The sequence below is a fragment of the Adiantum capillus-veneris genome, chromosome 12 (genome assembly GCF_014529385.1).
Source record: "Adiantum capillus-veneris isolate H3 chromosome 12, ASM1452938v2, whole genome shotgun sequence".
Lineage (NCBI taxonomy): Eukaryota > Viridiplantae > Streptophyta > Polypodiopsida > Polypodiales > Pteridaceae > Adiantum > Adiantum capillus-veneris.
The window spans coordinates 20,463,039-20,485,973 of NC_140942.1; the positions used below are offsets into that span (position 1 = coordinate 20,463,039).

The window sequence follows — 22,935 nt, forward strand, 5'->3', positions numbered from 1 at the left end:
TATGCATGACTTTAGTATTCTTGAATAAAAGAAGAGAGATTTGAATGCAAATTGTTCAAACTAAACGACCATCGACACAAAAGTACTATGGACGGAACAGACTGTCCATGGTAATGAATTATCATATCAAATGGGCTGGAACTTTTTTCTTATTCACATGGCTAGGACTGAGCTTTCTTTCTTTCCTTTTTGAACCGGCCTCTTTTGCGAGTTCATCTCGGGAGAAAAATTGGGATTGATGTACGTTAATTATTTCATGGATGATCTACTGGAGATTCAACAGCATCGAGCAAGGTTACTGAGAGAGAGAGAGAGAGAGAGGCTTACAGACCAGGAGACACACCCAGAGACAGATCTCAGTGTTCTTTCATCCATAGAGTGAGCAAAGATGAGAGCAGTCAGAGAGGACTAGGAGAGATATTCTAAGTGATCGAGTAGGCAAGCTGGGGAGATCTAGGAGGCCCAACCGGAGGAGGTTGCAGCATAGGATCAGATTCATATTGGCACGACATAAGAGACTCCCTATGTGGATTCTCACCATGGAGGACGTCGGCACAATCATTCACCGACTGATGCGAGCCATCAATGGATTTGATACATACATATCCACCATATGTATTTTGAGACACCTACCCATTTTTTGATAAATACATATCCACCATATGTATTTTGAGACACCTACCCATTTTTTGTATATGTACCCCTCGGCTCATGCTACCTGCCTCTTGCATCTCTATTGGTGTTCTTGTTTAGTATAATTTCTTTCCTTTATCCAAACTTGTATCAGATTCATGGTCATTTTGGCCCATTAATATAATATTTCATTTCATTACTCTCGTTTGGATCAGCCAAAGAGCAGTGTCTCTCTTCATCTCTAATACCTGCGCACACTTTTCTCTCTCTCTCCCATCCTCCTACCCTCTCACTCTCTCCCTTGCCTTCTCTATCCCGCCAGAGGTGAATTCCCTCTCCCCTTTTGACAGGTAAAGGTTCTCCCTCTCTCTTTTGTTCTCACACCCTTAATACACACATACACTCTTGTTCACACAACATTAACCTCTTGTTTTCTCTTGCTCTCATAAGCTGCTAAGCAAAAAAACATTTCTCTCTTGTATTCATAGCCATACACACACACACTTACTATGCACACACTCTCGCCATCTTACACACACTTAATATAAAAACACCTAAAACACACAGACACAATGCATACATACACATTCACAATACGCTTTTACCTACAACACACACATGAACACCATGCACTACACGCCCTTACATGTATAAACAAAAAACAACAAACAAGTTTTAACGAACATAATTGACGACAAAGGCGATGGCTAAAACATGCCACAAATAAAGCAATTGCACCAAAGGTGTGCATCGAGCACACAGACAACCAACCGGACAATCCCCGGTCACTTCTCCTCAAGCGGCCTTTTGGCTAGTGAGTTGCCAAACAGTTTGTAATTTGTGTAAAGGAAGTGTGTGTGTGTGTGTGTGTGTGTGTGTGTGTGTGTGTGTGTGTGTGTGTGTGAGAGAGAGAGAGAGAGAGAGAGAGAGAGCACCTGGTCTCTCAGAGGACAATCGAAGCGCCTGCAAATCGTTCTCATGCACAGCTGCAGCTCATTGTTCTGTCGAAAAGCGACAACTGCATCCAAAAGTAGCACGTAGCACTCACAAAACCCTCCTGACGTCAATTTTTAATTAAGAAACACCTCTATGGTAACAAGCATTCACAACAAAATTAGCAATCCAATGCATGCCGTCCACCTAAAAAACATACCCTTGCTCAGCAACTCCCCATAGGCCTGAGGCCCTATGGCCATGGCGACAAAAATTCCTCCCCACAAATCCTGCCTAACGGCAGTGCCAATAAAGAAGCCTTGTATTCTCGCTTTGCTCTAGGACTATATGACACCCAAACGAAAAAGTTTTAAAAAAAGCCTTGTATTCTCGCTATGCTCCAGGACTATATGACACTATCAATGGCCCAAAAAGAACCAGCTTTTTGAGTGTGTGTGCGTGTGTGTTGGGGGGGTGGGGGGGAGGGAGGACAACCAATTGTAGTTGTGTTTGTGTAGGGGGGAGAGAGAGAGAGAGGAATGAGAGAGATTGTTCTTTTTAAGTTCAGAGGCACACAAATCAATGAAAATAACAGTAGACAATAATGAGCCCATCCCTTGGATCGGTGTGTGTGTGTGTGTGTGTGTGTGTGTGTGAGAGAGAGAGAGAGAGAGAGAGAGAGAGAGACATGGAACGAAGTCTTGCTACAGCTCGTCTGCATCCTACCTATAACTTCTTGCTATTGCTACTCTAAGTATGTTGCTCCTACATGATAGAGCAATGTTACTTTCTCTATTTTACAAGCATCGCAATCCAGCCATGAGAATGTTGGTTGATTTCTTTATTATAAGCAGCATTAATTGTTGCTTGGTAGTAGCTATGTGTTGATAGCAACTGAGGAATGAGCTCGCATGCTACTGAGTGCAAGCAATTTGGTGTTGTTTCTCCATGCATTTATTTTGAGGGTGCTAGCTAAAAATGTGTCTTATGCTTTCCATGTAAGAAATGAAGATGGCTTCTTTCAACATCATTAAAAGCATTGCAAACTTCTACTGGCTAATATAGCTAGCATGTCATCTCTATATGTAGCATCTCCTCTCTCTCTCTCTCTCTCTCTCTCTCTCTCTCTCTCTCTCTCTCTCTCTCTCTCTCTCTCTCTCTCTCTCTCTCTCTCTCTCTCTCTCTCTCTCTCTCTCTCTCTCTCTCTCTCTCTCTCTCTCTCTCTCTCTCTCCCCTTTTGTGCACTAGTGTTGAAAGTGTTGATAACTCCATGCAGTTGATAACAACAATGGCTATAGATAAGGGTTAACAAGTATTAGATGAGTTTCTTGCTAGGAGATGTGTCTTGTGCTTTCCATGTAAGAAATGAAGATGGCTTCTTTCAACATCATTGAAAGCATTGTAGACTTCTACTAGCTAATATAGTTAGTAGGCCATCTCTATATATAGCATCTCTCTCTCTTTCTTTCTCTCTCTCTCTCTCTCTCTCTCTCTCTCTCTCTCTCTCTCTCTCTCTCTCTCTCTCTCTCTCTCTCTCTCTCTCTCTCTCTCTCTCTCTCTCTCTCTCTCTCTCTCCAATGGATCTATGCGTCTTGATGTGGGTGCTTTTGAGGATAGCTTTACTGGAAGAGACATCATCTTCTACTCTAAGACACACCAGGCCCCTGGGCAACCCATGCCTCACATCAGTGGATATAGGTGGGAGACAGCCTACAGGCAGGAGACACGCTCAGAGCACAGAGGGCGGGGCTCGGGAGGAGTGGCAGTGTTATTTAGAGAGGATCTGCAGCCACTGATACATATAGCCCGCAGGGACGAGTAGGCTAGGTACATGTGGGTGAGACTGAAAGCAGAGACAGGCAGATACCTCTACCTAGCTATTTGTTACTTTCCCCCGAGTACATCAGTTTATGCACCACCCAGAGGACAGTCCCCTTTCTCTATTTTGGATGATGACATATGGGAGTTCTCTAGGGATGGTGACATTATCATCCTCGGGGACTTCAATGCTAGGACTGCCCATCACTAGGCAGTGTTTTATGATACTTCAGAGGAGATGCTAAGAGAGATAGATGTGGCAGAGACGGGCCTTTCCAGACTATCACACGATATGGAATATACTGAGTATGGGCGACACCTGATAGACATGGGCACTGCACATGGATTGGCCATCTTGAACAGCCTACAGAGATTTCCTGTTGCGGGAGGTTTTACATGCTTCCCACACAGACATGGAGCCAGCACAGTGGACTATGTCATGGCACAACCGAATCTCATCTCTAGTATCGAGGATCTCACAGTTGGGCCCAGACCGGTCAGGGTGGCGGTGGATCATGCTCTGGTGTCAATGACCATCTCCTTCCATTTCAGTGCAGCACACAGGCCACGAGTAGTAGCCCCTACTCGCTACACATTCACAAGGGAGACGGACTCTGTATACATGGACGGAATCTACAGACGCCTATGCACTGAGGACCCGGGGCGACCTCTGGAGGAGCTAACTACTATACTGACACAGACATTACATGAGGCAGTAGCTGAAGCATACCCACACACCCAGCCTGAGCAGAGCCGCCAATTTGGGAGCATGCCTCAGAACAACTGGTACGATGAGGACCCGGGGGATTCACTGTGTTTTTCCGTATGGTACCACGTGAGTGTACAAGAGGGGGGTTTTTGGATTTTGTACATAAGGGTATACAATAGGGGTAGCCCCTCATTATTTCATACTCATATCGTATACATAAGAGAGGGGGTATCGGGGGGGGGGGTATCACATACTATGTGTGTGTGTGTGTGTGTGTAATATATATATACATACATACACATGTACATATACACACCTTGTGTGTGTGTGTGTGTGTGTGTGTGTGTGTAACACATATGTATGTCTTTCACACATACATACACATCGTACAAATAAAGTATTACACACGAACACAAACATATATCTACATACATATATATACATTCACATTCACATTCACCATGGCTAAGTTGCATCACTCATCTATACTAGTATAAAAGGGGGAGGCATTCCGGTTTCCCCCCCCCCCCCCCGACACGCATCAACAGGAGCTTGCCTCGGCAGTGCACTATGTAGTCATCAGTCGCATAGGCGTGCACACAGCTAGAGAGAGAGAGAGAGAGAGAAAGATACAAAAATTGTGATGTATTTTGATCCATGCATCAGCAATGAGCTAGATGCAAAAGCATTTTTAATCCTCCAGTGTTACGGGTCCCCTTTTTGGAGAGCATTTCGGGACCCTCCACCTCTCCTCGGCCTCTCGATACTAGCTCATTTTCATGTTCCGAGGCCTCAAGGGCTCCAAGCCGACGAGAGGCCTCCGGTGTGGGAAGGCCCGTTAGTGGAGAGGGGCATTGAGTATTCGATTGGAGCTGCTGCGTGAGAACGCCCTCTTGTGGCTTTAAGATGGGTAGGTCGTGAGGCCGGATGTGAAAGCGTCCTACAGACGCCTAGGGGATTAAGGCCCAAAGGCATGCATAAGCAATCATTAACGAACCTTTGGGTTCGCTGCCGTTACACAGAGACAGGGGAAACTCCATCGCCTCGGCCGCGAGCTCGCGCGCCGGGTCATCAGTCTTCATGCCTGCACAGTGGCGGGCAGTGCTTGCGCCCTGCGGGGTCGCCATTAGCCGTGGGCCTACCCAAGTGCGGGGGCCACGAGCTGTTTCATCACTGCACAGGAGCAGGTCGCGGGGTAGCAGACAACGCCCTCAGCTTAGCAGGTTTGGGGCTGCAGGCCATAGAGCTGCACCCTCATTACTACAGGCTTTTCTGGTGTGCATCTAGCAGGCCTGCCACTCAGTGGGGGCTTCTTTTTGATTCCATTGGTCGCGCCCTGGATTGGGCTGCATTCATCATACAGGTGCAGGTCGGGGCAGCCTACAGTAAGGTTGTGCCCGGGTTATCACAGGCGGCTCCACCTCAAGCTCATGCATTAAGGCAGTCCCACAGAGGGGGCTATGCGCAGTTGAATTTCCAAGCCCTGAGCAGCATGTTGGAGACACAGGTTAGTCTAGCCGGGAGCTATGTGGATTCTACCAGCTTACAGGGGTTGAAGCAGGAGTAGAGCCCACTGGGGCTGCCTCTATTGTTATTCAGCATGTCATTCCCTGCACCGTGCGGGGTACTCTGTTTTGCGTAGACAGTCAAGCCAGAGAGGGCTGCGTTGTGTATTTGGAGCAGTTTGGACAGCTTCAGACTTAGGCTAGCGGGTGCAAGGCCCCTCCTTTACATTGTGCTTTAAGGTCTATGCCCGTAGTGGGCTGTGGTTGCGCGATTACCCGCTGTGGGTTGTGGTTTTTTGGATCTCCACCTGGTCTCTGTTGAGACAAACTGTCGAGATGGTTTTGAGGCTTTTCAACTAGTCTCTCGAGTGAGACTCGAGCCCCTTTTGTTGTATGCCCGTAAGGGTGAGCCTTGGTGCTCCGAACCCTATTGTACTCATTTTCGTCTTAGTCGACTTGGCTCCCCGAGTTTGAGGTGAGTTACCCCTCACTCGTGGGATATGTATTGAGTCGGATTTACTGGTGACATCGGCCACTATAGACCCGGCCTTGGTTTGCTCTTGGGCTTGTGTTGAGTCCGTGTTCAGTGTATTGTGCCTCCTTATGCTATGTATGCACCTGGGGGCTAACATCCAGGAGGCAATCTCATTGATTATCAAGATGAAGTTCCGCACGCATTGCTAGCATTCAGATTTGGCCAAAGCATCTTTGCCATATATGGCTAGAAGAACTATGTACTATTTTGAAGCTGCTTTTTCACAATGAATTTGTCAGTGCCGTTGCTTTCCATGTTGTCAAGAGGCTCCGATTGCTCGCCAAGTCTGGAAGAACATTACTTATCTCAATTCATCAGCCAGGTAGTGAGGTTTTTGAGCTCTTTCATCACTTGTGCCTGCTCTCTTCTGGCCAAACAGTCTACTTTGGTGAACGATTGAAAGCACAAGAGGTAAAGCCCTAAACATGAAAGAAATGAAAGTGTGTGGTCGCCAACAGAGTTATTCAAAATGGTATGTTTGCATTTTTTTTTATGATGCTGGATTTTCTTGCCCTCCTTTTTGGAATCCCTCGGACCATTTCTTATGGGTTATCAATTTTGACTTTGAAGAGGTATTATTCCTGTTTGCCATGTGACTAAGTTTTTCTTGACATATTGCTGATGAAGACCAAGCCATGCGCTTTTCATGTGTGCTAGACAAAAGATGAGGAACTGGGTAGTGAAACACTCACAAATTCACATAGAGCTCAGACTCTTATCGAAGCCTATGCGAACTCAGATATGAAGAAGGCGGTGGCTATAAAAACACAACAAGTACAGTGAAAGGTGGTGGCTATAACAACACAGCAAGTACAACAAAAGGTTTGCTTACGTCGAATGTAGAATTGTAGCATTTGCTGACATGATGAATCTTAGCATTTGCTATCTTCTACATTATAGTATTGCATGATTTATGACATCTTGATGTTAAATTGCTGCCAGGGAGGAGAGCCAATAGGGAAAAGTGATCTTGGCAAAGTGAGCACCTTGAAACAGACCTCTACCTTACATCAAGATCCTTCACAAACATGAGAAGAGACATTGCATACTACTGGTTCCGTTTGTTTATGTATACAATGCTGTCAATCTGTGTAGGCACAATCTACTTCAAACTGGGCCAATCTTTCGATGACATTCAGGTAAGAGGTTAAAATTTGTGGTGCATATCCACGCTTGTATTTGTGCAAATGCTTACATCATTCGTATGCATCACATCCGGACACTCATTTGCGCACTAGATGCACATAGTTTACTTGCACATAAATACCTTGGATGCATCTTAATGCAATTATTTTACACTCATGAGTTAATCTTTCTGAAGTGTAGGCAAGGGCTGGCCTATTTATTTTCGTGATTGCATTCTTGAATTTTATGGGGGTTGCAAGCTTTCCATCGTGCATTGAGGATATGAAGGTACCATTTCTAATTAGTGCCTTTGCACTTGCTTCTTTTGTGTTGAACAAGGGTTAACTTAATTTTCCTGTAATACAAGATATTCATTTGGGAGCGTTTGAATGGGCATTATGGTGTGGCAGTCTTTGTGATGGCAAATTTTCTATCCACCTTTCCATTTGTACTCTTGCTGGCTGTCATCCCAGGAACCATCCTATACACAATGACCTCCTTGCATCCAGGTTTTGACCACTTCATATGCTTTAGTGTCACTCTCATAGACACCCTTTCTGTTGAGGAGGGGCTACTTATGGCGGTTGCAAGCGTAGCACCTATTAGTAGTGGCTGGCAGCATTGTCAAGATAAAGTTTTCTAGGTGTGGGTATCATGGAGTCCTCTGAATATCAACTTGCCCAAGACAATTTTGTAAAGCTTACATAGGTCTAAGTCCCATGTCTGCATTCTTAACACTTTGGTCTAGTAAAGTGTAGGATGCTCGTTCTCTAGTAGCTTACGAGCCGGCACCATAACTGTGTATGCTCTAGACTATGATGCAGGATAAGTGGCCTACTGAGGTAGCAACTACAAAGGAAGAGATGGATCAGTAGGGGGTGGTTTGAATGTAGGCTATAGATGGCTGTTGGATTCCCCCTCGACGAGGCGGATTACAAGAGGATGCGAGGCGGGTAAAGTCGGCTAATTACAAGAGGATGCGAGATATGTCGGCATGAGTGGAACAGCATGTTGGGGCAGTCTATGGATGGCCGATGGGTTCCCCCTTGACAAAGCGGGCTGTCCACCGTGTGGGAGCGCAACATGAGTGCGCATGAGGATAGCCAGGGTAGTAGAGACCAAATCACTACGACAGGGCGATGCAATGAAAAGGGTGGCAGAATTTTTGGTGGTTTTTGCAAACCATGTGTGGTGGCACTCAAGAAGGCATGGAAGGAAGAGATGGCGAATGTGATATACGCACCACATTGCGAGAGGGCGGAACTCGGTGAGCACCAATCCACGTTTCATTCGAGTTGCTGCTTGCTTGGCGAGTGATTATGCACATGTTCCTACTCATTAGCCGGTGCTGGCTAAGATGGAATTACTAGACACTAAGCAGCGGGGCAGCAAATGAACGATATTCGTATATCGACCAACAAGGCAGTGAGGCAAAGAGTCACTCTACAATGTGGGGATTGCAATCGAGCAACTTCAGTTGGTTGATTGCTTGGACTGAGTTTATGAGGTGGATACCTCCTTGTCACAGAAGTTGTGAATCCACAAACAGGTGCAAAAGGCAGCCAAGTCGATGCCAAGTTTTGGGACATGGTATGCATAGAGCACACCATTGATCTCACGGGGTTATACAGTGGTGACACTGATGTGTAGTTGGAGAGAGTGAATGTGTACTACAACGAGGCAAGTTGTGGGTGCTATGTGCCTCACGCCGTGCCCATGGATCTGGAGCCAGGTACTATGAATAGTGTTCAAACGGGCCCCTATGGGCAGATCTTCCGCCCTGATAACTTCGTCTTTGGCTAGTCCGGAGCTAGCGTTCGAGTCCCGACTGTGGAGCTGGCGTCCGAGTCCCGACTTCTTCCACTGTAGCCGCCGACGTTGTTGACTCCCTGAGCCTCTTGTTGCCTGTCCGATGCACTAAATCGGCTTTTAGATCATAGTTTGAAGCATCTATCGGTAGTTACACTAAATCTTGTCACATTTTGTCAATTTTTTTCAAGGCAAGCTCGGAACCTAGCCTAGATTTTGCAAGTTAGTAATACCAACAATTTTGGGTGGTAGTGTTGTATTAACTCAATAAAGAATGTACTTAATCTCAAACTGGATGCGTGACATCATAGCGTTAAAGATTTTAAGATCGTTAGTTTCTTTTACATGTTGTTACAAATTCTATAGTCTCAATTTCCCACATGGTCATATGGCTTGACTGGGTGTGTCTAACATACCTTGGGTCTATGTGACACATACACAATGTTTTTATTTTGTATATAATTACAAATATAGATACGTTTAGCATACCTTTGGTCTATGTGTCACACATACACAATGTCTTTATTTTGTATATAATTACAAATATAGTCTCAATTTGTCACATGGTCATGTGGCTTGATCGGGTGTGCCATCTTGAGCTATCGATTTTTACCTTCAGTTCTTCTAGCTATCCATATGGCTTGATCGGGTCTCTTGAGCTATCCATTCTTACCAAATGTGTAGTTGTGCCTCTTTTTACGATAAAAAGCGTCAGATTTTAAGATCATTAGTTTCTTTTACATGTAGTTACAAATTCTATAGTCTCAATTTCCAACATGGTCATATGGCTTGAACGGGTGTGTTATCTTGAGCTATAGTTTCTTGCCAAGACACGTCTAGCATACCTTGGGTCTATGTGTCATACCACCACTTTGAAGCTAGATTACTTTGACTCTATTGAAAATGTGTTTGATTTAACGTGTAAGATAATCCTTTAAATCCCAAGTGGGAGCCCAAGATGAGGTGGACAATTTTTTTGGAAAAAGAAATTATGTGATGAAAATCCCATGTGGGAGCCCAAGAAAAGGGTATACTGATTTTTTTAAAGAAAAAAGTCTCCGTACAAAGGAGACTTTGGCAAAAATTTTAAGATTTATATTTTATGTACAAATTCAAAATTAGATACAGATGGTGTTGTTTTAAAAGTTGCATTTTGCTTAAGCATAGATGTGCATTCATATCACATATAATTGTTTTTGTTCAAAAAGATTAATCTTTTAATCGGTTGTTTTGTAATGTGTTTTGATTTGATGAGTGAAGATTTTCATGGTTGTTTAAGAGTATGCATTATTTGTTATTTAGAGAACAATCCATTTCATATGTGTGCCTTAAATCCTATGTGGGAAGCCTACTAAGTAGCTGGCTAGTATCATATGTTTTGAGATTGAGATTTGTCTCAGTTTACAAGGCAAATGCTATTTGTTTTTTGACAAATTACATTGAAACGATTGGTTTATTTTAATTTAGTATTCATTATTTTTGTTGCTTTTCATGGTTTGTTCTCTTAACATCTATTGCAAATGAAAACACACTACAATGTACACTTCTGTTCATTTGCAGTTCAACATATATTTTTGCAAAAGCATGTGCTTCTAAAATTGTTATGTTACTAGTATACATAAAATATTGGGTCATTACATTCCGTATGAAATCCGTATGAGGGGGGATGGCTCATTGCGAGAACGTCCGTATCTTGTCCGTATATAGGGGGGTAGGTTAGCAAGTAACATACCGTACATAGGGGGGTTTCTCAAATTTTGATGCACGCAGGTGACATCCCCCCATTACTAATAGTGAATCCCCCGGGGATGAGGAGTGCCGCCAGACTAGAGTCAGACTTCAGAGGGAAGTGCTATTGGGGGACGTCACTCACAGATAGTCACAGATGGACTTCCGACGCTTGGTGCGATGAAAGAAGAGGGCTTTTTTGGCTAGACTCGAGCAGGATCTATATCAGCTATTCTTGAGTCAAGGCTCACGTGAGGCGTGGCAGCTCTTTCATGAGCCCCCCCCCCCCCCCCCCCCCCCCCCCCCCCCTCCCTGCTATTTCCTCCACAGAGACCTGGGGTCAATACACATCATCTTTGTACACGGTACCTGGACAGTCGCCCCTCCCCAACCCCCCCGACCCATGCCCACATACATGTGTCTTTTTCACTGCTGAGATGGTGAAGAAAGCCATTGACAGGATGAAGAATGGGAGAGCATATGATCACGAGGGCCTAGTAGCTGAGCATTTCATGCATGCCAAAGACCTACTAGCAGAGCTTCTAGCAGTTATGTTTAACCGTGCCATGTGTGAGGGCCTACCGGACACTTGGAGCCTATCTACAATCGTACCTATCTTCAAATCAGGAGACCCCATGGAGCCTGGAAATTATCGCACTATTATGATTGGGCACACACTGGCACGGTTGTATGCATCCATTCTTGAGCAACAGCTGAGTAGATGGGCAGAGAGGGAAGGAATACGTGCAACTGGGCAGGCAGGATTCAGGAGAGGCTTCTCTACTCTTGACCATATCCTACCACTCAGGGCCATCATCGAGGAAGGCAGATCTCATAGGAGACGGATCTATTGTAGCTTTGTGGACTTCCGCAAAGCTTTCGACATGGTACCCAGAGCTAGATTGATGCGTTACAGGAAATGGGAGTACCCACATAACTCATTTGGGGGATCATGGCATTGTACAGATCAGTAGTAGGGCATGTACGCACCCCTGAGGGACTTTCTACACCGGTTCACTCCACTATTGGGGTGAATCAGGGCTGCCCGCTCTCTCCCACTCTTTTCGGTATGTATGTGGATGAGATTTCTGACTACATTGACAGCGATGGGGATAAAGGTGCTCAGTTAGCAGGGACATGGATTCCACTTTTGTTATATGCTGATGACATAGTGTTGATCTCCGAATCCCCAGAGGGAATGCAACGTCAATTGGATGCTCTGCATACGTTTGCCCACGAAAGTGGTTTGTCTGTCAACCTGGGTAAAACCAAGGTTATGGTGTTTAATACCACCCCACAGTGGATCAGGAGGTCACCACCTACACTCACATACGGCCAAGAGACTCTGGAGTACACAGATGCTTACACTTACCTTGGAGTGGTTTTTAGCGGACCTACATTCTCACTCAGAAGAGCAACAGAATCCAGACTTACTAGAGCCCACGCAGCATTGGGTAGATTGGAGAGGATGTGTTCGCAGGTTCAGTTTCAAAAGCCCCGGACGAAGCTCTGGCTCTTTGACACCTTGGTGGCTTCAGGATTGCTCTATGGAACCGAGATATGGGGACCTTCACTCGATCACCACGGGAGGACGGGTCGCTCAGAAGGATGGGGAAAAATGGAGAAACCTCTCGTCTCTATGATCTCGCGGCTCATTAGAGCCAAGGCATCAGTACCACGGGCCATTATCCGAGCAGAGCTAGCGGCCCCCCCACTTGTGGTGGAGGCGCTCACCAGATCCGTCTCCTTCATAAACCGCACATGGGAACTTCCTAGAGACAGATATGCTCGCATAGCACTTGAATCCTCTCGACAATTAGCCATACAAGGAGATACAACATGCTGGTATGGGGAGATGACATCATGGTTTCAGGCACATGGGTTCAGCATAGACTGGCTGCCACCATTCCATTACTCATTGGATGCACCATCTCTCACCCTTACACAGTCAGAGATCACCAAGCTCATACGCCAAGACCTGACCCAGCTAGACACAAGAAGGGCATGGATACAACCAACACAGGAATTGGGCACGAAGATGGCTTTTTACAAAGACCACCTTCTCCAGCTTACGGAAGATGGTTTTTTGGCGAGACCCAGATACATGGATACCCACTTGTCTCATGGGATACGATGTGCTATTGGCCAATTACGCACATCTTCTCACTAGTTGCGGATTGAGATTGGGAGATATAGCGGAGTACCAGCAGAGGAGAGGACATGTCCCTTGTGTAACATGGAACCTGAGACAGAGCTACACTATACATGCCGCTGCCCCGTCTACTACGAGATACGAGGCCGTTTCCATTGCTTGTTCAGAGAAGGTTTTGGACCACTCTCAAGAGTCATGGGATACGAAGATCAAAGATGTCTGGGTTTGTTCTTGCTCGAGCTGCGCAGACACAGAGATAGCATGATGAATGGCGAGGCTAGCCAGTCTCAAAGACGGATCACAGACTTCTTCAGAGCAGACACAGGACAGCCGCAAGAGCCACTCCCACAGCAGAGCTCCCCCTCGTCTCACACCAGAGGCACACTGATTGACCAAGCGATTGAACTGGGGAAATCCAGGCGCCCACGACTGCGAAGAACTACACAGCATCGATGGAGGCTACGACAGAAAATTCAGAGCACGCTGGCCAGGCATGCACGACGCCCGATCAGACTACTAACCATGGAGGAAATTGATGAGATTCGCCAACAACCGATGCTAGATCTCTTGTGATTCAACTATCCCAACAAGCCGCCCATTTTTTGCTTAGTCTTTTGCTTGGTTCACATCGATCAACTTAGGACCCCATAGTATATATCTTTGTTTTGTACTGTTGTTAGGTTATTTTGTTACTCTGACTTTGTATCAGATCCACCAATTTGTAACTTTTGGGTCTCATAGGTCATTATGGCCTTTTGAAGACGTTAATATAACATTTCATTTCATTTCATTTCTCTCTGTGTGTGCGTGTGTGTGTGTGTGCTTTAGTGTTGAAAAGTGTTGATAACTCCATGTAGCTAGTTACAACAATCTGTATAGCTAAGGGTTAACGAGTATTAGATGAGTTTCTTGCTATTATTGCCCAATTGTGCAATATGTTAAACCAGTTCCACTATAGAATTATATATTTGAACACATGTAGGCATTATGGGCCAAGCAAAGTAGCTCTTTGTTGCCTTCGTCAACTATAAATTATCAAGGGCGTATGGCCACATTAACTCTCTTCTTTCCAAAACACAATTGTAAATGGCATCCCTTATGTTGCATTGATTCCAAGCCCACAATGACTTTGGTACATTTTAACATATACAACTCTTGGCTATACACGGGAGTGGAGAAGGAGGGACATCTCACTCTCCAACAAGCAACATATGTGTTTCTTTGGCCATGAAAGAAACTAAAATGTGCTAATCATTATGGTGAAATGAAGGAACTAGTGCTTGCAACCATTTAGCTGCTAACAACACATCAACATAGATCACGTTCATTACCTAGAAGTTTCAACTCCATCTTCTACCCTTGCATCTAAAAGGGAACTTTTTTTACTTCTGTGTCGCATGTGTCATTGCTATCTTCACTCGTTAGAGAGCTAACAACATAGCTATGTCAGCTAGATGTATGTCCTAAGTGCAATTTATTCACCAACTTGTAGTTCAAAAAATTATAAGATCATTGTTGATGATTATTCTATCTTGATGATCCAATATGGAAACATGCATCTGCACTAACTCATAAAGACTCATGAAGCCTAAATTGACTCCAAATCCTTGTCTCCAAAATCTATCTACTGCTTAATGCTAAAATCCCTTGTATGCAGTTGGGTCCAATTCTTTGACCATCACAAGTGCCTCCTTGATCGCCTCTGACTATACACATGTGTGTATCGGGTAGTGTGAGGCCAAGGTGTGTGTGTGTGTGTGTGTGTGTGTGTGCACTCCGCTCTTTGATGTCAAAGAGATGTTCTCCTCTATGTGTGCTCGAGGCCAAAGTGTGATGAAGAATAGGTGGGGGACCAGTTGTGTAGTTCTAGTGCTACTATCTTTGCTGCCTATATTGCAAGACTTCAATGCTTTTAACTATCTTGCTTCTTGTAGTATCTATAAGATGGCACTACTTGCTCCCTTGCGCACTGTGAGTATTTTTAATGTGCCTTTTTGGCTTTTTGTGCTAGTTTTCTTTATTGTGCTTACCTTGCGCCATTTCCACAATGCTATCTATACTTGATGCTTTAGGGCTACTCCTCTTTGCCTATGGTGAACTTGAATGCTTCAAGGTTAGAGTGAGTTTACATTGATTTTGCAATGCTCACAGAGCTTCCAAAAATTCACAGAACAAAATTTTCCTTGTTCCCAAGGTTGAAGACCTTCACCTGCCTGGAATTTTGTGCACACGCACTAGCCAAATAAGACTGTTTCTCCCCCTCGAGCTCTGATACCAATTGAAAGGAGTGGTTGAGTGTGGATGCATGTGTGTGTGCTTGTGTGGTGAGGGAGAAGGAGAGTTCGCAATATGTGAGTGGAGTTTGTAGTGAGATTACGCTCGCTAACTCCTTATTCATATTATCTGTAAAAATAAGGATAGTTGTGTTAGTATGGGTGTCCATATTGGCCATTACCCTGACACCCTACTCTGCAGAAAAGTCATCTACATCTTAGAACCTTTATTCTTGTGTTGGTAATGTTCACCACACGCCCCCTCTTAGAAGCAAGGAGAAGAATCCAAGGGAATTGTACCATATGCATAGCCTTGTCCTTGCCTTTTTCCTTTTTCCTATGGTTTTTGCTTTGCTCTAGGATAGCCTTTTTTCTTGTGCTCATCTAAGAGAGAAAAATGTAAAAAAGCTTCTCTTTCCTAGCTCTCACAAAATCTTTAAAGGAGAGAGAGCCATTATCCTCTTTGGTCTTATTATTGGCTTGTTGCACCACAAGACAGGGAGGTAATTTTTGCTTGTTGCTTCATGCGAAAGAGGAAACATCTTGGGAATCCAATGTTGACAAAAAAGTGTTCTTCTTATATCTATTGACTTGTCATACATCAATGCACTTTGATAACGTCTTTCAAAATATATTTTAGGGTTTATCTAGGTTGCTTAGCCCATGCACTTTCTGGAAATAATCTAGATTCTCCAACTTGTGAATGATACACCCTCTATTCACATTTGGATGAATAAACATAGTTCTCAAATTGGATAGATCATGTTTTGCTCGCATTCAAATACATCATGCAAGTGTAGAGGGTAATTTAAGTTTGTAGGGATTCATCATACATCCTTTGCGTAATGTGATTCTCATTTATCATGTTGTAGTTGTCATGTTGGTGATGATGCTAGTCATTGACATTGCTTGTATCATCCTCCCCTTGATGATCATCTTCTTCTTTTTACGCACATACATAGCAATGTATCACTTCTAAAAAAAAGAGGTCAAAATCATGTGTACGTGCTCCACATGTGAATGTTTCATAGCATACATTTCGACTCTATTTTATGTGCACAATATGTGAGTATACCAAAATGATGTTGGCTAATGAAGGTCAAAAGATTCACTTTTTTGCCTTCTACAAGAAGAAATTCTTCGATAGAAATAAGGATTGATGATGCAATATATCATTCAATTCTTACGATTGGATTGATTGAAGTCTGATAAATTGACATGAAACATGTTCTAACTAATTGATCGTAAGTCCTTAGCTACGCTCTAAATTTTCTTTACGACTTGCTACCTTTAACACTCATAAACTAGAGTACAACAAACATTTGTTTCAAGATAACTAGGTTAACCCAACGGTCTTATGATGTCTTACGACCATACTATAGTCCTACTAAGATGCTTTAATATTAATCATCTTGTGACCATTCTATAAGTTCTACTCCTCCTCAACCACTTTAGATTGTGTATAGAGCTACTACAAATACCCAACAAGGGTTTTTGTTTTGCATTGCAAATTGATTTCTAGCTTTTATTAAAGTGAAAAATAATGAAGAACTTCAAAGAGCTTTACACCAAAAATATGTGCTATGAAAGAAAAAAATCATTGAAGTATACAGAGTCTCATTTGGATGGGTACATTTGAAGTTACAACAACTTTTTTATCGTAAAGATAATAGAAAGGAAGAAGTAGGGTGTGGCTTATCATAAAGTTTCTAAAATAGTGACTGTAAAGAATTCCATATGATTGATAAATTCTCCATGTCAATAACAATACAATATTCTACCAAAATAATATTGCTAATGTGTACGACATGTAAATCACACAAAGCATATCCTTTTGTGTGATCAATGATTTACTAATAAAGCTCCTCCTTCACATGAGACACTGTCATAAAATCTAATATCTAACTAACCCAAATGATTTTCTCATAGATGAGCTGATAATTTAATGTGGGAAAATAAACGGGAACAAGAGTTAGAAAATAGGCATGTGCTTTTAGATATATCTCAACATGGGTCCAAAAGAGAGATGGTCTATAAAAGAGCAATGACCAAATAATGGAGCTTTAAAGACCTTAGGGTTAGGTTCATTAAAGACCTCCAAAGGTTAGTGTTAAAAGTCCTTAGACCTAGGATCTTAAGCAAGATGGGGTTGACCTTGAGGTGGAAACCTGGCCCAAGCTTGAGGTGCTTGTTGACTAAAGTGCTTGAGGTGCTCATCGTGCTCGCTAACTAAGGTGCTTGAGGTGCTTGTCATGCTTGATGATTAAGGTGCTTGAGGTGCTTGTCACAAGGCAAGCCATGACTTAAGAAGCAACAAGGACACATGTCAAGCACCTAGACATGCTTCCCTCATCTAGTGCATAAAGCCTATTGGATAGCCCTTAAAGAGGTCTAATGAGAATTTAGTCCAATTAAAAATTATATAAGCATTAATCAAGCCCTCTCTCTCAAAGGGGAAAGGAGGACACTTTTCCAAATGCTATCGTTGTTGCTTGATATCACAATGCATGTGATTGGCTAGTCTAGGGGAGGTCCAATCAATTCATTCCTTGAGCTAGAAGAGGGAGTCGACCCGAGCAGGGAGGGGGGTAGCTTGCCCATATACTCCCTCTCACACACCGATTTTTAGCTTCGATGACTCCGGCATATTTGAATAGGCAAGACACTTTTGTTCGACGGTGGAAGTTGGCATCAACACTTAGTTTTCTCCGCATCAACAACCTGTTTTTCCAGCTTGTGGCATCAACTTCTCCATCGACGTGCATGGGTGAGGTGCCTCTTCCGTAGAAGAGTGACACCAAGTATTGGTTTGGCGACATCGACTTTAGATTTTCACACGTATTTTGACATTGTAGAGAACGAGACAAATAGACAGTTTGTTGATAGTGGGAGGTAGGTTACAGATTGCCCTTAGCAGCAATCTCATGCGATTCTAAAAGCATTTTTGTTGGATTGGCATATGCCATTGGCCATGATGTGTGTTCTCTATGGTAATGCCTATGCATAACATCGACGGCTTCTCAAAGATAGCTCTCAAATATAGATTTACACGCACATGGATAGTCATAGGTTCTCTTGACACAACAGATCTGCGACCATCTTTGGCAGTGACAACGAGGAGTCCCCACTTTGAGCGAGGAAATCTGAGCGAGCTGTAAACCGAGCAAACAAATACAAAAAACAAACACATAGACTCATTGTTGTTGATGACCAATAGTTTCCAAGGTAACAAATTTAATCAAAGCCAAAAAAAAAAATCAAAACTGCAAATTCCTAGGAAGAAAGTTGCTCATAAATCCAAATGCCCACTCTTTCATTCTCATAGTGTGTGAAGCAAGAACTCCATCTCCTTCTCCAAGCTAAAGAAGATGAGAGCCTACACTTGGCTATGGAATGCAAATTCAACCAAGAGCCATGCTCCAAAGTGTAAGCTTGCCATCTTCTTCATCTCCATTACTATGTTACTATGCTATGGTAAGCTACAAGAGTAATAGCAATAGAGGAGACTATTTATTTCTCGTATGTTACTTCTCCTTTCTCTTCCCTTCCATCACTCCCTGCTAGCTCTCTCCACATTTCAAGGTGTTTGAGGTCTTGGGATTGAGGTCGGGAAATTTTTGGCTTTTGCAACTTAATTAAGGGAGTAATTTTAGTGTATGAAGTCTACCATTTTCATTGCACCAACGAGGTCTCAAGGAACACGAGCTTGTATTGTACCAAGTCTCTCTTTATGGGGGAATCTATAATACAAAAGCCTTTTGGAGGGGGGACCAGCTCCACATAAATCCGGTCCTCAAATGTTGTCAATTTTTGTAATTTTCTCTCTCTCTCTTTTACAAGTATTGTTCATGCCAAGCTACTTAGGTGTAATGTTCATTTTGCTACCTTTAATCAATTACTCTTCTTATGCTCTTTAAGAATTCTCTTAAAGGAAAGCTCACTATTGTTATTTCATTTATGCTATAGTCAATGTTATAGCCATATTCCATCACAGACACACTATGACTCAAACATATAATCACAGAGAGAACTTCCATGGATTTTTTTTATTTGTAGATGACGTATAAGATCTAAATTAACTATCACAAACTTTAAATCAAATGCTACATTCCATCATTGTATAAATGTTTCATATTAGAAATTGTAAACAAGCATGCACGCATATTGAAAAATCAAAATAGAAACCATGGCATGCAATCATATTCATTGAAATTTTTCCAAAAGCTAGCCTCCTTGGAGTAGGATACACTCTATTTAAGTTGATTGATGGAGATGAAAACAATGACCATTAAATAGAAAGCAAGTTACAGTAGGAGTCTTCTCACGAATGATGGTTATAAAAGTTCACACCATACAATAGCGGTTTCTCTCCAGGAGATCTTTTCTGCACTCCCTCTTTTTTGACAAAGATTGACTGTAAACAACAACTACTTGGCATTACACTCGGCCTAACAAAAGATCTATTGTCTGCCCCACTCTTTTATACTTCATACATCCTCAAGAAATTTTCATGAAACAAAAAGTTATCAATAAAACTTAGAGCACCAAGAGTTCTATAAATAAACTATCAATAATAGAAATACCTCCATTTTACTTGGTTAAAGAAGAAGACCATGGTAATTAAGAAATTTGTTCTTGAATGCTCTTGTAAATTGGGATTTTAAATTAACTCCTTTGCAACCTAAGCTTGCTGCAAGAGAAAATCAATAGTGCAGGCTTCATGATTGGTACAAAATGTGCTTCCATCATCAAGACATCTTAAAATGATATTTTTCCTTCTCTATAATTATAAAATAGATTCGTCTTTCTCTTTGCACATTTTGCTGCTCGTTTATCTAAAATTGTTGTTATGATGTCTTGTACTTGTTTTGGGTGGAAGCCTACCTGCACCAAAAAGCAATTGTGACCATTTTACATTTTTTTCTTGCCAATAATTGGCAGCACCTAACATTGTTAAATAATGGATGACCATCAATCATAAGAATTTGATCATAGTGATCAGACCCAATAATTACACGAGCATCATCCACATCATTGACAATGAGCTCAGTTATAACACTTATTACAAAGAATTGCTAGCTGTTGTGTGTGCTTTGAAATTATGGAAACATTATTTGATGGGGTTTGCAACTTTGATTAAACTAATCAATAAAGCATTCATCATTTGCTTTCACAACCAACTATCTACAATCCTTATATGACGTAGGCATCATTTATTCAAAGCTTTCATCCACTCATTCAATATCAACCAAGGCATGAAAATAAGACTGCAGATGCACTAAGTCTCATGCCATCGATTTAATAACATTTTTGATGTATTTGCTAAAACTTTTTCAAAAAATAGATGATACTTATTCTTCTGACTCTGACTTTGTTAACGTTTATGGTTACTCTTGTAACCTTATTTTTTATTCCCACAAATTATAAAGCAAAGCAACTTCCCAAAGAACTAAATCAAATTGTGTGTATATAGTAAAAGATTTGTAGTTTGCGGCTCCTCTTCTGCAGTTTGCTTGATTGAAGGTTGTAGAGATTTTTTTGAAGGCTTACTTATTTGTTTGATGCTTCTTTGGAATCAAAATTTGTCGAACTTTTGGGCTCTGACTTGTTGCTATTTGCTTTTGACCTTCCTTGGTTGTTACTGAAGCTGCTAGTGATCATGATGATTTGAGTTTTTGGTAGGGGATGCCATACGAATCATCACTGTCACTACTATCCTGAGCAAGGTTGGTATCTGGATCTTTCCCTTTGTGGTTTGGCTTGTTATGGAAAGTTATTGTTTTTTTGCTCTTGGATTGATGTTTCTCGGAGGGCTTTTCTAGAAAATTGACTAGAGCATTGTTAGCCCGTTGACATGGTTGTGTTCTTCTCGACTACTAAGTCTTTTCTACATGTATAGGAGTCACGGATGCAGATGCTTATTGCAGTTGTGTTTCCCTCGAGGATTTTGGAATCCAATTTTGATGCACTTTATTTTTGTAGCGATGACATTGTTTCCTAGGTCTTTGATCTGGACAATCATAAAACCATGCATTTGTTAAAGTGTTGTTCATGTCACCTGCTGGGTTGTTTGGATTTCGGTTGTTAACATCTTCTTGAAGCTCCAAGTGTTCTATGGAGTCATAGAACTCGTCTTCTTCTTTGTCTTTGTTTTCATGGATTACACTCACTGCAAAGTAAGGAACAACATCACAACCATTTTCATCACAAAACTTTGTTGTTGGATAGTCTTGAATGGCGCACACATTCAAAGTAGCCAAGATGTGTTTCCATTCAAGTGGGTATATGTTAGCAGCGGCTAACACAGGCTACACCGAATATGCATCAAGCGGGAGATCTGCTATGGATGTCACAATATTTCTCACTCACTTTGTATAAGTCTTGGGCTCACTTGGAGTTCCAAAGTTGTATATGCTAGTTTGAGGGCTCAAGCTTAAACCCATTGTAGAAGGGATTGTGGTGAAAGCCCTTAAAAGGAAGCCTTATGCAAGGAGGCTTCATTCTTGAGTATCCACGCTTGAGGATCCACTTTTGAGTGCTCCCTCTCTCTAGAGTGTTCACTCTTTGGCTTAGCCTTGAGCTTAATGTCTATGCTTGAGAGGCTAGTGCTAACCATTGTAATTAGAGTAAGCTCTTCTTGATTAATCTAATCCTTATTTTCTCATTACTCTCTTCTTCTCTACATTTCATCTTGTCATGAAGTAGTATTACACTTTCATTATTTTAGATTTGAGAGATGTATGTACTTCTTGCTAGTAGCCACTCTTATCTCTCTACGAGCAATTGATTTGCGATATTTAGCATCACAAATTAGGTTGATTAAGTTGGGTCTTAATCTTGTACTTTGTGTGTGTACCCTATTCTTTGCTTGCGTGTAGATAGGTTTTATGAAGCTCTAGCACCATTCACTTCGTGTGAGTAGCTATTGATGAAGTGCCGTGATTGACATGTGGTAATTAGTGTGCGCTTATCATTAGTGTGCTTGGGGTTTCTAGTCTATGGCAAGTCGGTCGGACTTCGGTGGACTTGATGTGTGTAGGAGTTGTTAGATTAGTGATTAGAGTAGGTTTAGAGTTAGTCTTGCCATGGCTAATCTCTACTTGCAATGGAGAGGTGATCTCTTGAATCCTCTATTCCATTCATCCGATGCTTGTGCTTCCATGCCCTAGCCGGGTTGCCGATCCAAGGATTTGATAATTTTGTGTGGCTTGCGATTAGGTCGTGCTAAAACGCCTCCCTAAATTTGGCGCCGTTGCTGAGGATCGATAACCTAAGCTAGTGAGTTTAGGATGTGTAGAATAGAGTAATTTCATTACTAATTTCTCGGTTTTTGAGTGTGTGTAACTCAATTTTTGGTTTGATTTGATGATGTTGTGCACGAAATTGATGCTAATGTTGAGTTATGAATACCTCAAACCCCCAATTCCATCCCCAATTTCACTAATTTCATACTAACCCTTACTAATTTTGCTTCATTTCCATGCTAATTTTTACTAATTTTGACTAACCTTGCTAACCTAACCACTAACATTTGAAGTGTAAAGTATGTTAAATCCCATTGCTAGAGGTGGAATCATCACTCTGATAAAGTTAATTGTGCTAATTTATGCTTAATTTGATGATTTGGGTGTTTGACTTTGGCCTACAAATGGTCACTGTTGAAGCCGATTTGATGGTGCACACACTTGTGTGTGCAATGATGCGACTTCGCGTGG

The 22,935-nt window shown here is 42.4% G+C and overlaps 2 pseudogenes; both read left to right on the plus strand.

The window, feature by feature from the left end:
• The first annotated feature begins 5,066 nt into the window (after positions 1–5,066).
• LOC147445426 (uncharacterized) lies at positions 5,067–8,215 on the plus strand (annotated as a pseudogene).
• A 126-nt stretch (positions 8,216–8,341) lies between these two features.
• LOC147445427 (tubulin beta-2 chain-like) lies at positions 8,342–9,061 on the plus strand (annotated as a pseudogene).
• Positions 9,062–22,935: the final 13,874 nt, after the last annotated feature.